Raw genomic sequence first — 15,249 nt, 5'->3', positions numbered from 1 at the left:
AAGGACTGCCCCCGCCCTCCACGGAGTCACAACAGTTCGGAGCCGCCTTCTGAGTGGAAGATGCACCCTTCCCGCCCCGGGGGGGTCCTCACCAGGACTGAGCGTGCCTGCCACCCCCACCCCAAGAGTGTAAATCACGGTGTACGGACAAAGAGCCTAAGAAGGGCTGTTGTGTCGGTGCCGAGGGTGCGGCCCCGACGGACTGGGCAGTGCCAGCCTGTCACGTAACAACAAGGGCTGCAATCAGTGCACACCACACCCGACTCAAAGGAGCACCGCGTCTCAGCGCCGGCTCCGAGGGTGGGTCGCCCGGGAATGTATTTATTTGCTTATGTATTTTTATAGCCCGGACACTACCATCAGGTGCCAGAGCACTTCACTACAAAAATAGATTATTACATAAGGCGCATACATTAAATGACTCAAAAATGTTGGGACATTTACAACAATCCAAGAGCATGAGTATGGTAACATTGCAGCGGTCATAAAATTGAGTAAGAAGATGTGGGCTTGTGCCAAGTAAAAGACGGTGTCTAATGAGGTCGAGGTACAGGGTGTGTGTGTAGGGCCCTGAGTGATGCATGCTATCTTGTAAATAGCTCTGGCTTCAATTGGCAGCCAGTGAACTGAAACCAGAATATGTGCAATATGGCCATTCCTTATGGCCCCATGGACTAAATATCAAATGTAGGATTGATTTAAGAAGAGTGAGAGGAATCTTGGGAAGACCAGTCAGGAGAGAGCTGCGGTAGTCTATTCTAGATGGCACCAGCGATTGAACAGGAATTTTGAGATCTTGCTCTGAAATAAAGCATTGACTCCCCCAGAGAAGTCACATTTAAGAAAGCACATTTCTGCCCATGGTGTTGATTTGTGATTATAAATTGAGCCTTTTCTGTAGAATGACTCCTAGGAATTTGGCACTGTTGACAATAGTGGGTGTGCTGTTAAGAATGTTGAATGAGTCTGTTAGGCACTAGTGAGCCTGCAGCACTGATTGTGCCAGTCACTTCAATAGCCCTCTAAGCATGGCTCAGACCTGCCATTGCAGAACCTGTATGTGCAGTTTTACACTGCTATTTCAATCGGGTGAAATAACCCTTTTACCAGGCCCAAACCATCCTTTTAAATGCATATGTCACTCCTAGAGTAGGCCCGGGACAGCTCAGCGAGCAGGGTACAATGTACTTTGAGTAGGACATGTACTTTAAGCTTTACCTGTCCTGGTAGTGAAAAACTCCTCAATTCATTTTTTCATTACTGCAAAGCCGGTCTCTTTCATAGGATATCCTTGGGATTACCTTATGACATCTAACAAGTGTAATTCACAATCTGGGAGAGAAGTTTTCAAGTTTGGTGTCTCTAGAATCACAATTTATGGTGAAATCTTATTTTAATTGCAATTCTGAAAATGCCCCTTTTAGAAAGTAGGCATTTTCTTACTATAGCCATTTGGTGCCTACTGCCTGTATTTAATCACATGTCCGGGGTGGGTGACAATTTGGGCTTTATGTATTTCCCCTAGACCGCCACATACCGTGGGAACTTTGGTGTGACTTGATGGGCCAACCTGGCAGTATGGTAGGGAGGAGCTGAACTCAGCCTCACACATGAGTAGGTGGTGTCCTCTCTCCTCACAAAGGGCTTCATTCCCCCGTTAGTGAGTAGTGTGGAGCCACACAGGAACAGAAGGACTTCTGTGCACTACAAAGGCCTGTCTTTGAAGTCTACCTTGCCAAGTGGTGCCTCCCTAGTCCTGGACCTTTGGAAGTGTTCCTAAGGTGTTTCTTCAGTGGAACCGACACATCCTCGGCTGAGCGACGCAACCCCAGGCAGAACCAAGGCATCTCCTTGGCTGACTGGAGCATCTTCAAGCTGAACTGACGCATCGCCGCTGTTGCATGTATTAGAGCCATTGCAAAAGTCTCACATTGCTGCTGCATCCCGCATCTTGGGACTGATGCATCCCCTTCTGAACCGCCACTGCCGATGCTTTACCCCTGCCAATGCTACCCGAATCCCTCGTTGACTGCAACATCAATAGCGATACTGAACCTATGCATCGCAGCTTCACCACTCATCAGAACTGATGCATCGCCTCCACTGTGCCTTGCATCTTTGACCCAGGTTTTTGCATTGCAAGCATTGGTTACAGGATACTGAATGTCAGCGCATCAGGACATCTCAGAGCAGCCTTGTTGCCTGTCGGAAGAACTGCATTCCCTCTGCTGCACGATACATCTTTGCTGTGGATCCACGCAATGCTCCACAACTGGGATTTAAGGTACTATTTTCAGCGGGCCTAACTGTGTCCCTGTATCCGGCCCGTGTTCTATCATGGTTGGCCTGAACTAGTTAGTGACTTTGTCCTGGTCCAGAGCTACCAAATTTCCCCAATAGTGCTTTTGTGGTGCTATCTCTACTTAAAACTTTGAAATTCAATATCTCCAGTTCTACTTTTTGTATTTTTGATGGTTGTGGTCTTTTTTGATTTATTATACTAAGTTTTATTTGTCTAACCTCGTGTGGAATCTTTGTGTGGTGTTTTGATCATTTTACCAATTGAAGTGTTGCAAACATACTTTACATATTGCCTTTAAGTTAAGCCTAACTGCTCTGTGCCAAGATACAAGAGGGTGAGAAAAGGTTAATTTAGGGTTTGTTTGTGCCTTATCTTGGCTAGGGTTTTGGTTGCTGCTTGATCATGGCTTGCACCTGAGTTAACCAACAACCCAATTTCTAACAAAGTCCATTCTGGATAGTATTTAGTAGTGTATGTGTAATGAAAGTATTTTTCCGTTTTATAAGAAAAGGCACAGATTGGACAATGACTTATTGAGTAGTGTTGTGCATTAACAAGCTGGAATTAGTAGCTCACACCAGCTCCTCCAGGTAAGCCTTGGGTTGCTTTGCTGTGATTCCTTGAAGAGTGTCAAAGCTACAATTGTCTCTTAGGTTTCCAGTAAAGGAAAACGTGCAGACTCTACTTGTGAAGGGCTTTCATCCTTCCCAACTAATAACCCAATTTCTGAGAAACCTTTCAATGTTGAGGACACACTTTCAAAATCCCAATTGAAATCTACTGTGCAGCAAGAATGTTTTTTTTCTGTGTGTGAAGGGCAAATGCAAGGCACAGCACATATTTAGCATGTCTTAGAATCCTGATGATAAAAGGAGTTGGCCGAGACCTTGCCTTTAAAATTCCTTTCACTCTCATTGTTTGTCATTATAGAGTCAACACGTTTTATTCACCAGAGGCATAACTTTATACTCTTTTGTGAGGCTGTCATAGTATCAACAGATCTTTCCTTAATCGGAGTTTCTCAAATAGTCTTATTTTTATTGGTGGAACTGCAGTCCATTCAACCTTTGTCGTAGCAGGGAAATAAAAGACTGCGCCCACTGAAACACGGGAAACCTGGACAATAGGGAGGATTCAACAAAATAATTCAAGATCTATAGTAAAAATTAAAATAACTAAGGATTAAAATTTAGGCCATACAAACACAAGTCCCTTACCAACAGTCAGGAGCCTTACGTGATGCCTCAGGCCAGAACAGTAAGCACGAGCACCACAGTACATCCACTTGTTCTAGCCAGAAACCACAAGCCACCTGCAAGACCTTGGTGGGAACCACACATCGGGAGAGCAGCTGACCGGGGTTAGGCAAATGGCCTCAAGACCTTCTCCCTCTTGTCAACCACCTTGCAGCATCAACCCAATACACACTTGCCATTTATAAAGTTAGGTTGGATGGACACAAGGGCCGTGACCATCTTACGGCAAATCCTCCTTAAGGATAGCCCTTTTTCCCCCCAAAACCATCCTATGACACCAGCTGTGAGTCGAGTATGAATACCACTGTGGAGAAACCTACAGGAAGAATCATAACCCCAGTTAAGGGCCTACATTGAGAGTCAAGACGTCACGTAATTGTTGGAAATCATGTTACACAAAAACACATTACTATAACACAACCTTTTGTTCATAAAATCTAAGCAGACTCCCACTATGAAGGCTGCGCTTTTCTTTCCATTGGATGTGTCAATCGCCACAAAGCACTTGTGTGTGTTTTCTTTGACAAAATCTAGTAATTGACATTAGAAGAAGTGGGAGTTTCTGTAAGAGGGCTGATGAGGGCTACCGGCACATGCCCTTGCCTTCTGGAGCACTGTAGACTTTGATTCGTCACCAGCTTGGTTTTGGGTTGTAAACTGTGTGTTATGTTAAGCTTGAAATGTAGAGTGATTTTATGGGGGACACTTCCATCTCTTCGGGCTTCTCCCAGACCTCAGATGGCCAGTTCCCAGGAAAATGACTATGGGTGGGGAGCTGCAAAGCAGCTTGAACCCTAGGGAATAAGGATACCGTTCCCAGGCTTTGAGGGCTAAAAGGACCAGCCGAGGGAACAGATGTTCCCTGGCACAATGTGGCCCTACTTTCTGGAAAAGTTTGAAATGCAGAGGTCTCTGAACCAAGTGTTCTCCTATAGGCAGGACGCTAGCATAGGGTACTAAAGCATGTCGATTTCCCATTCATCCCATTCTGGTGGCAGCATTTGGGATTTGTTAGCCTGTTAGATTTTTCAGGAAGTTTTAAGTAGAAACTATTCACCTTGTCAATGCAGGAGCAAAGAAATATAGTGTCTTCTCTTCCTCTTCCTCTGACCATAATTATTCTTTCAGGAGGAGACCGCACCCCCTCCACCCAATAGACAATATTCAAGCTTCTGTTTTACTGGTAATCCCTCTTTCAATCCACCTAATGTGGGTCCTTAAATGGCGCATTTGCCCAGAGCACATCATATGATACTTTGTTCCTCTCTCAGTTGGGCGCACAGGGCTCCATTTTCTTGAATCATTCGGTGCATCCTGTGTGTGTGTGTGTGTGTGTGGCCTTTTGCCTAATTGATTGCCACGGTTTGTGCATTGGCCCCTCCTTAGGATACCCCCTCAGTTCCTTGCATCCTTGTAGGTTTCTCCCTTTGAGCATCTGGCAGAGGTCCAGGTTTTCTCGCACCTCTAAAACCTCTTCCTAGTTGCTATCACCATTGCATTACAGCTTCGTGAGTTGGGCTCCTTACATTTCTTACTTGAGGAAATGTGATAATCGCATGGTGATGAGGTTAGATTCTGGTTTCTATCTTCTGCCTTTTCCCCCCGAACTCTTCCTTGGAGGAGGATGCTTTGGTTGCATTACCTGGAGGTATTGTAGAATGTTCATCCCAACCACTCTGCTGCCTCTAAGCTTTGCAATAACCTTTTCATCAGTTTTGATGTGTATAGTAAAGTTCAGGACTATAGAACTTTGGATGAGCTCTGTTTTTTCCCCATACATAGTCTCAGGTGGTCTGTCCCTCGCTGGCCATGTTCGGGCTTGCTCTACTAGGGCAATGGCTGCCTCTTTGACTCAGTTTGGTGTGGCCTCTGTTTCTGGCATCTGCAGTGCCACCACCTGGGCTACTCCAGCTGCCTTGGAGTCACACCGTTGGCTTGGTGTGGCTAGGGAGACTTACCTGATTTTCCACGGTGGTGTGTTGTCTGGTGAGTACCAGAGTTTCATTTCCTGTTGCTCTGGTGTATGTTGAAGCTCTCCCAACCACCAGTGTCTTTTCTCCTCTCTGGGGCCAGTGATTTAGGCATGCTGCCTTTGTACTTTTTAAATAGTAAGAGATTTGAGGCGGAGGTAGTGGCTGGATGACTTTATGGTAATTTCCCTGTTTCCAATCCTTGCTCTCCCACCTTCTGACCTGGATTTGCTTCTTGTGCGAACCTTTGGTTTGGCTGGTTTTTGCCCGGATGTGCTTTGTGTGCCAACGCGCATTACGGCCTGGTGGCCATACGGAGGAAGGGTTGCACACAAATTACTAGCTTAAGAGGAGGCAGAGCTTCTTCCTCAAAGAGTAAGCACCGGAGTGGCAAAGGGATAAAGACTATTAACGATTACCAGTAATTAATCCAGTCTGTGGTCTCTTAATGAGGAAAAGAGAGACCAGGTCGGACTCGACACTGCAGTTCGAGATGGCAAATCCTGGGCTTTGGGACAGATGAGGTTGGTGTGTGCTCGAGTAAAGGAAAGGGCCAGCTTTCCTACTGGCCTTGGCGGGCTGTCTTTTCCTAGTATTTCCCTCATTAGGAATGTGAAGGTTATCATGTCATAACTGCGAACAAGGCACAGGTCCCGTTCCTTATATATTGTACATAGCACCTCTTTACGGTTAGAGGTCTCAGAAGGTTCGTTTATTGACCTGCAAGTCCTCGTTGATTATAACTGCCTCTAGGCGCTTCGACAACAGTTAGGCAGCTTGGCCCTACTGTTTGAGAACCCTTTAATCATGGGTACTCACAAACATTTTACCGGGGGGCAACATTTTTGGGCTATGATGTGACAAGGGCCGCATTGATGCAAGCAATGTGGCACTCAGAAGGAGAAAGTTCCAGGGAATGGTGCCAGTAAAGTGGGTGTACTGGAAGCGAAACACATAACAGCTGCAACCTAGAATTAACCCCAGCTTCCCCACTTTATCAAATTGTGTGATCCTAGGCAATTGTTTTGTTCCACTTTTCCTTTTTTCTTCAATATCACATACAAAAGCATGTCGAAATACATGACTTTACGATGTGGAATGTGCAAAACCTTCCCCTGTGTTTGATTTAATAAACTATAATGTTCTTTGTGTATAACTATAAAAGGAACCCAACCCACAGGGTGCACTTAACAGCTGGCATGCATTTTAGCTCACTATTGACACTGTTGTCAGGGTGGGGGAAAAACAAATGTATATTCATGTTTAAAAACTATTGCTCCAAAAAAAAAATAGTCTCAATGCACTGATAAAATGTGATGTACAAAGGTGGAACGGTTTTATATGTTAATGAAATACGCTTTCTGAATTTTGAGTGGATTTAATCAAATTTTTACATTATTGCTTTAAAAATAAAGGTGTTTCTAAAGATAAACCGTGCAGGATAACCTAGTTACTTCATTTCTTTTATTTCATGTTAATCTTTACATGAATGTCTGCTTGTTTATTTAATTTCTGTCTCAGTGTTAGCGCTGATTCAACCCACTGCTGCTTTTCATTTTGGGGCCGCATGTAATGGTCAGGGGGGCCGCATGCGGTCCCCCGAGCCGTACTTTAAGTATCAATGCCTTTAATCTTGAAATATTGAATGTGGCTCGTTGCTGTCTCTTGTGCACCAGCTGTTGGAAATTCATATTTCCCACTTGCATGCATTTACTTTTTCAACCATACATTATTAGCTCCATAGGTAATGCCTCTGATATTTTTAACACGAATTCCTGACATATATTTTGCTTCAATCGTTTCAGAGCTTGCGTGCTGTGGATGTAATCATTTGGTCGGAAATACCGAGGCATATGTTTTCTGGTGATCTTAACGATAAAAGGGGATTCACCCAAAACATGTGTGCGACCAAACTTATTTTAAGAGCCGTTCTGATACTCCACTTCCCAATCGACCTTTCTGTAACCACACCAGGTCCGTGATAAAACCACTTCACTTCACACCACACAGCTACAATTTGAATGGCCTTCCCATCTGTGCGATAGCTACTAAAGACAAACATGTCTGGTTGAGTTCGCTGTTCCCATCTATGTATTGTCAGATCTCCTGTGCGCCTGCTGCTCTAAGGCCCATACCCAATGTGGTCGGTGTCAGGACACCACCCGCAGAATGTGGTAAGGTGTCCCTGAGGCTCCCGTATTTCAGATATTCATAGCCTTTGAGTAAATGGTGGCCCTCGCCACACTGAAGGCCGGATTTACTTTAGGGTGCCATTCGACTATTTATGGCTAATGCGTTTCTATGTGCAGTGTCTGTCTCCCTGCCAACTCCGTAACAACCCAGTCTAAGGTCTGCGAGGAGCAGGTTCTTAAATATTGGCTGTCTGTACTGGACAAAGAGTGTTGTCGGGTGGGCTGGCGGCATCCTGGGAGATGAGATTCACAGGCAGGGGCAGGTGCGGATCCCTGAGGGCAATAACATCTCAATGTCACAAAAAAGACTCAACTAGGTGGCACGAGCTGGCATGGTCAGCTGATCTCCTCTAGCTCAGTGATTGATATCGATGGGCTGGTCATATCTCTTAGGCTGTGATTGCAGTTCTTTGGGTTGGGTGCAGCTCGATGTGGTGGGCTGAGTTGAGGTCTTGGAAGCGATCACATCTCGATAAGCCTGTTTGTAGCTTGATGAGGAGATGTAGATCAGTGGATTGATCACAGCTAAAGGGGTATTATTACAGCTCAGCGTATGTGATCAAAGCTCAGAGGACGCGATTTCATTGATGGTGGCATTTAGTCATTGGAGTCAAGTGTGTCTCGGAAGAGGTGATCCTGGTACAGTGTGGATGCAATTGAGGCTTGGCAGTGGTAGTAAGGCTCAGTGGTGGGTGACTGAAGTTCACTGGTGGGTGACTCTCAGTGCTGGAAATAAAAATCTAAAAGTGCAGGTACCCACTATCCCAGAGTACTGGACAACTACTCCACTTGTGCTGCTTTGCGCACCTTTTCATGCGCTGTACCATCAATGCTTACTCAGGATGCTGCTAATGGGCTGGCTCTACTTCTACTTGGCATACTCTGCACACTGCGCCTTAGAGAATATTCTTGTTGCCTTTGTGTGACCTCTTATTGTCATAACTGTGCGTTACTTATTGTACTTAAACAGTCAGTTGTGTTCTGTTATTATGTCAGGATGCCACATCAGACTGGGGCTACTTACGCCCTCGACTTATCGTGCATACTTCGCTTTAGTGAATATACCTGTTGCCTTTGTATATTGTACACCACTCTTAAATCTTCAGCTTGCTTAGGTTTGCAGCAATGGCTCAGGTTCAGTTGTGCTTCTTGCGTATTTTGGTATATATCACATTAGGGACTAAAGATGTTGCCAATTGATTGGTTATACATCTGTTTTTCACACTATTCTTCTCTTAATGTGCAAACTTCTCTGTTCTATATTGCGCCATAGTGATCATGTTTGTTGCCTTTGTGTGACCTCATTGCACCTAGTTGCCCTGGTTGGTTCCATCACTGTAGGCCAGGATGCTGCTGACGGGCTGGGTCTACTTATACATCTGGTAAACTTTGCATATTGCACTTCAGTAAAATACCTGTTGACCTTTCCTTGCATTTTGCACGCTGCTCTTAATGTCCCGCGGTTCTGTTCTTTGGCGTTGGGCGCTGTTTAGTGTTTCCGCATGATGTCTGTCTAAAATTATTTTTGCATTGCTGCTCTTTTACTGCTCCGACCAGTCCTTAAACGGGTTAAGTTCGACAGCAAGACACTCATGTAATATGTCCTTTCAAGTCCCATTGGAGCAGCTGCGGTGTATTCTTCACATTGTGCTGCTGTAGACGAAGGTTTGTCGTATTTTAGGTGGTGGTCTTGACCAAAAAACGCACCTTGTTTTTTCATCTTTATTAATGGCTCATTTGAATCGTTTTCTACCTGAAATTGAATGGACGTTTTAGTATGTGATGCATTTTTTCTCTGCATGTTATGTGCTTCGAACTGTGTTGCTGTTTGTAAAGGTTTTAAATAACTCTACAATAAACTAAACTAAAATACTATCCCGGAGTACCTGTTTACTACAAAGCAGTGCAGGTACTCTCATTCATCCCTGCTAAGAATGGCAGGTACTCTGCCTTTAAATTTAAAGAACTGCAGGTACTCAGTACCCGCCAATTTAAAGCCCTGGTGATTGTAGTTGAGTTTGTGGTTGGTTGCTTCTCGGTGTAGATGTCGAAGCTCGTGGAAAGGATTACATCGCATTAACGGGGTTAGTGAAATTACTGTGACTTGATGGATGCGACTGCTGCTCAGTGATGATCAGTCGTGGCTGACTTTGGAAATCCAGAAGAGCAGGTACTCATTCCGTAGAGCTCCTCTTTGCTCATGAAGTGCTGGCACTCATTATTGCAGTGCTGAGAAATGCAGGTTCTCAGTACCGGACGGCACCTGCTCATATAAAGCCCTGGCTTGGGGGTTGATTGCACATTGGCACGGAGGCGGCAGGAGGGGTCGCTGCAGGTTGAATGAATCCTCGGGTGAGTTTGCGCTTGCCTTGGGCTTTTGTTGCGGCCCCTCGCGGCTCGGTGGGTGGAGGGGGCCGCGCTGCACCTGTCTGTCGCCTTGGCAGCAGGGACGCATGCCCGGTCCGGGAGGCAGCCACAGGTGGGCGGGGCGCCACGTCACGCCGAGGCACGCTCAGGTGTCAGCTGGGGGTGGGGGGGGAAGCTCGTGTTTACACCGAGACCGGAAGCCGTTTTTGAAATGCAGACTCTCCCTCTCTGAACCGGTAATGCCTTAATTAATACTTACTTGCTCGTTTTATAAAGCAGGGCTCACAGCCATTTGTGTATTTTATATTAGAGAGATTAGACGGCTGTTAACCAAGGTGTGCTGTTTTGAACGTGTCAGGGGAGGTTTCTTCGATGCTGTCTGTTGCTGTACGTTTCTCCTAGTGTGCGAGATAGCCTGCACTGTTTCTGCCCGTTTTCCTTGTGTGCGGGGGAAGCTTGCACTACTGCTGCCTGTACTGTGTGGGAGGATGGAAGTAGGCACTGGTGGGTGAGTGGCTGGAAATGCCGTGGTGTGGCTGGGTGTACGGATGTAGAGATGAGCTGGTGAGTGGTTGGATGGCTTCACATCTCTCACTTTACTTCACTGGAATCCATGAATAAGCGCTGCTCATGTTCCCAGAAACACAGTAAGAACAGGCTCACACAACACAGTTGCTGCTGGACAAGGGGCCAAGGCGCCAGGTCACAGGCACCGAAGACAGGTGGGGGCCGGATCGGACCGGTCAGAGGCAGGGGTCAACAGTGGCCACTTTTTGAATTTCTTACAGTGAGCAACCATTGGTTGCTCACATCAGTGGCGGGGTCACCCAGGCAATCGTCAGGGGGCACGGCAGGTTAAGTATCAAGCTGGCCCAGGCTACACATTGCTGCCTGGGCCCCCTGCCCTTAGACGATTGCTGCCGCCGCCCACCTGTTTTTTGGGGTCTTTTCGAGCAACAGAGTGCTCACCCTCGGGAATCCCTGTATTGGGTAGCTCTGGCATGGTTGTTTGGGGGTACAGCTGTTATGCTGGCCCAAGCTCCCTCTGTCTTGAGGGGCCAAGTGAGTTTGCCTTGTAGAAGACAACTTATGGAGAGAACGGCAGGGTCTTGCCCTGGGTTCAAGTCAATTAAGTAAAGTCAATTGAATCAGTCAACACCACAAGGGGCCTGAGGGTGGTCAAGCATGACTCCTTAATTTGATGTAAATTAATTTGATGTAAATTAATGTATTCATGTATTAGTTATGGAATATTTGGTAGGAGAATTTATGTATTAGATATGGCCATGTGGCCACTATGCTGTACTTTACTTACTGTCGTATTTATGTGGAAAACAAAACATTTGTTGTGTGAATTGTAATAAATACGGCCGGAGAATGTTATATTCTCTAACGCAAGAAAACCAGCTTGCATGGGGTTCTTCTTCTATAATCTGCCATATGAAGTATGAGTAATTGTATGTCTGGTTGAGATATGACCGGTCTCGCTGCGGTCCCACACCTGTTAGGCTACATACACCCCCACCCACACGCAGACCTTCATCCATGCACAAGTGGCTTATAAACATAAGTGTCCTATTTGTCACTCACGTCACATCACTACAGGAACATAGCAAGAGCACAACTGGTCCAAACGCATGCCATTTAAACACTCCACATACATCCCTCACCGGAAATCCACATTGTTCCATTCAAGCGTTCCCACAGAGTGCTGTTACCTAGATGTACATATACTTTGGCATCTTGTCAGGAGGAAGCACTATATGTGGATGGATGTTTGGGGGAACGGATTTTCCATTTTATAAATGTGCGATTGATGGACAAGTGGATAGATTTGCACTTGGATGTAATATGATGGGTGTGCTGACGGATGGATGAGTGGATCGATATATGCATGTACTAGTGGATGGATTAACTTTTATAGTGGATATCTGCTAAATAGTCTGTGGATGTCTGTGCTGGGATTTGTGTTGTAATGTGTCTCGAGGTTTCCACATAATGTTGGCCTCGAGACAAACCTGTATTGGAATGTGATTATAGAATGTTATTCGAGGCGTTCTCTCTCTAGGCCAGTGCTCTTCAAACTTTTGAATGCCGCGCTCCCCAGTTGAAAAATAAAAATCATTGAGCCCCCCCTCAGAATTTTTCACAATTATTTTAGAAAGATGGCAATGTTTAAAAATGTCTAAAACCTATTTAAACACTGCAGTTAAGTACTGTTACCTTTTTAAAACTGCTATAACATGCTTCTGCTTAAAACAAAGGCATGTTATCTTTATAATATTTCTTTTGACCATAGTTTGGAACCCCCCCCCCCCCCCCCCCGGGATCACTGGAGGCCCCCTAGTTTGAAGACTTCTGCTCTAGGCAGTTGCTTGCTGACCTTGGGAGAGAAAGCACCACGACTGAGGTTCTTTGCTAATAAACGCGTGTACCTGTTTCCGAGTTTGGATTTTGCCTCCGTTACAATTTTCATAGTGCAAACGTTTTTGGGGAGCAACAGGATGTTGCCAAGAGGATAATCTTCAAACTGTTGGAGATAAAGTGCTTTCCCTTTATTTAATTTTGAATAAAACTGCGATTTTTGCCTTTTTGTACTTGAAGTTACAAGAATATGCCTCGTTCAGAGTTGCAGTGTGTGCCAGTGATGTCAGTAGGCTTCAGTTGGAGGAGCACAGGGATCTCCCAGGGAGGCAGGGCCATATTTTGTGTCTTGGCATGTCGACCAAGGCGAAAGTGGATAAAGTGGCACTTGAGTGCCAACCCTGCTGCTACTGCTCGGTCTTCTGAGAGTACAAAGTGAAGGACACCTCCGTGTTGGCAGGAGGTTGATGTACTGACCTCGGTTCCAACTTGGGCATCAGTGTCCCTTTTGGTTGAGGGTGATTCTCAAGCTTCGGCCTTCTGTGTTGAGCGACAACTGACCAAGAATACATCTGCTAGTGGGGTGGTCAGTAGTTTGTTTTCAATTTCAGTGCAGAGGTTATTTCTGAAGCCTGTTTCAAGAAGCTTATGTGTCGGTGATTCTGCAGGTGGGTTTCTCTGAGCTTGAACTGATTTCTGGTGTTGATGCACAGATCATTGTCTAAACTTTCATGTGCATTAAATATTGTGCCCTAAAAATCACCTACAAGATGATCTTCACGTTGTGTGCAGATTTTTTTTTATAAACCAATTTTATTGTTTTGAAAATAAGCAGCAATAACAATAAAAAGAAAAAAAATGTTTTCCAATCAGGCCCTTCTATCCCCCCCGGCCCAATCCCCAACAGTTGCAAAGAAGCCGGAGCACCCATGGGTGCACCCTCTGACATAGAAGACAAACCATAATATTCCCACCATTCACCCTAAATTGTATAAAATTTCTAAGGACGGCCTCTTGCAATATAGATAGGTTCTTCTTCGTTTAGTGCACCAGTCTATGCCGGATCTCCACAGCACCCGGGTAGGTGGCTGTGGTAACTTCCAGTTCCTAGCAAACTCTTTTATCTGCTAGCGCCGCAAGACTAACCTGCGTTCAGTCACCCCTCGCGCCATCCAACTCCTCCAGAAACCTCAGGAGAGCCAATTTCTGTGTCAATGTATTGGGCCTATCCAGGACTTTAGACAGGATTCAACCTATTTGATTCCAATACCGGGTGGTCAACGGACATTGCCACACCATATGAAAGAAATCTGCTCTGGGACAGGAGCATCGGGAGCATCCAGAGTAGAGTAGAAGACCAGCTGGCCAGAGTGTGTGTCATACATGTGAGGTGCAGATAGTGTAGCTGAATCAGCCTGAGCTGCGCAGAGATGACAAGCTCCTGAGGAGCCATAAGTGCTCTCCGCCACCCCACGTCGTCTAGATCACTGATCCTACTCTCCCACCTCCGCCGGAGATGGCCGAACGTCTTGGGAGCATTACTAACCAGGGAGCGGTAAAGCTGGGAGGCCCTCAGTCCAAGCCACCCATCAATAATCAAGCCTTCAGCTATTTACTATTAACTCTGGGAGATGATTTTACAAACAATATTTCAGACACAATATTCATGGCAGAAAATAGTTTGACAGTTATATTCTCAAATTATATCAGTCTAGCACGTTCACTGCCGGTGGTGGGGGGACATAATAGTCACCAATGGTACTTGGGACCGGATGGTAGTAGATTATGAAGAGAAGCTCCACACGAGACCTGAGCGGAGCCTACAGGAAGGACATAGCTTAAGCCACTGTGATTGGTCACATCAGAAGGAGATGAACAAGGGACAAGAAGAGTGCGAGACTCTGGGGTTTCTAACCACATGGAAGGTCTTGAGTAGTTCCTGTGGTATTTTGTTTGTGCTGGTGAGTTTCGTGTGCTGTTTACCTTTATTTTGAAAATGTATTAGTGCTAGTCTTGTACGATTTAGTACTTTATCTGCTTTGTTTAAATTGACGATTTTTCTCAGGCTGATTCACCCATCTGCATTTTTGTTGGCCTGATTACAGGGTGTAGTCGAACTGCATGTTGTTTCTCTGTAGCATGGGTCTTTTGAAGGAATGGGGAATTGATACAATGCAATGTACTTTACTGTCATGACAGTTCAGGCAGGTTATGTTCTCTTGGTTTGTAGAGTGCGCTGATCACCCTTGAGGGTGTCCAGGCACTTGAGCATGCGTGTAGTCCCTGCATGGTTACTCGAATAGCCAGGTCTTCAGCTTCTTGCTAATCTCAAGAAGTGAGGAGGCTCTGATGTACTGTGAGAGTTCGTGCTAAGATTTTGGCGCAGTGTAGGAGACCCAAAGTCAAAATGTAATTACTTTAATGTTACATTTTGTACAATAGTGGTTGTTTCAATTTCCAGAATTTTTTGAAGATCATGTTATTCACAGTGGTTTTTTGTTTGTAGGTGACATGCATAGACCTGTTTCACTGCCCACTCGGCTTGCTGAGCACTGGGTAGTGGGTGTCTGTAGTGCGTTTGTTTGCAGGGCATTGTAGGAGAATGTGTCTTTGCCTCTACTTTATCCACGTCACATTACTGGCAAATACTAATTTCTGTATTTGTGGTTTGATCTGTGTCGGTCATTCTCTATTTCTAGTTTGTGGCCACTCAGTCTGTGTTTGGTGTTTTTCTCCACAGAGAAGTAATCATCAAAATTACAGTTTTGTTTAAGCATTACAGCCTGTTGCTTTGCCTC

The 15,249-nt window shown here is 45.4% G+C and overlaps 1 protein-coding gene across 10 annotated transcripts in view; it reads left to right on the top strand.

The window, feature by feature from the left end:
* The window catches only part of PLEKHA6 (pleckstrin homology domain containing A6), a 527,946-nt gene that overhangs the window by 321,026 nt on the left and 191,671 nt on the right, over positions 1 to 15,249 (top strand). The window contains exon 1 of one of the 10 annotated variants that reach the window (XM_069238503.1): positions 10,268 to 10,323. The exons of the other annotated variants lie outside the window; for them this stretch is intronic. The gene's annotated coding sequence lies outside the window, so the exon portion shown is untranslated. Of the gene's footprint in view, positions 1 to 10,267; positions 10,324 to 15,249 lie in introns of those variants that run through there. 10 annotated transcript variants of the gene reach the window in all.

Source organism: Pleurodeles waltl, chromosome 6 (genome assembly GCF_031143425.1).
Source record: "Pleurodeles waltl isolate 20211129_DDA chromosome 6, aPleWal1.hap1.20221129, whole genome shotgun sequence".
Lineage (NCBI taxonomy): Eukaryota > Metazoa > Chordata > Amphibia > Caudata > Salamandridae > Pleurodeles > Pleurodeles waltl.
The sequence above is the reverse complement of the archived record's forward strand: the minus strand, read 5'-3'. Positions and strand labels throughout refer to the sequence as shown.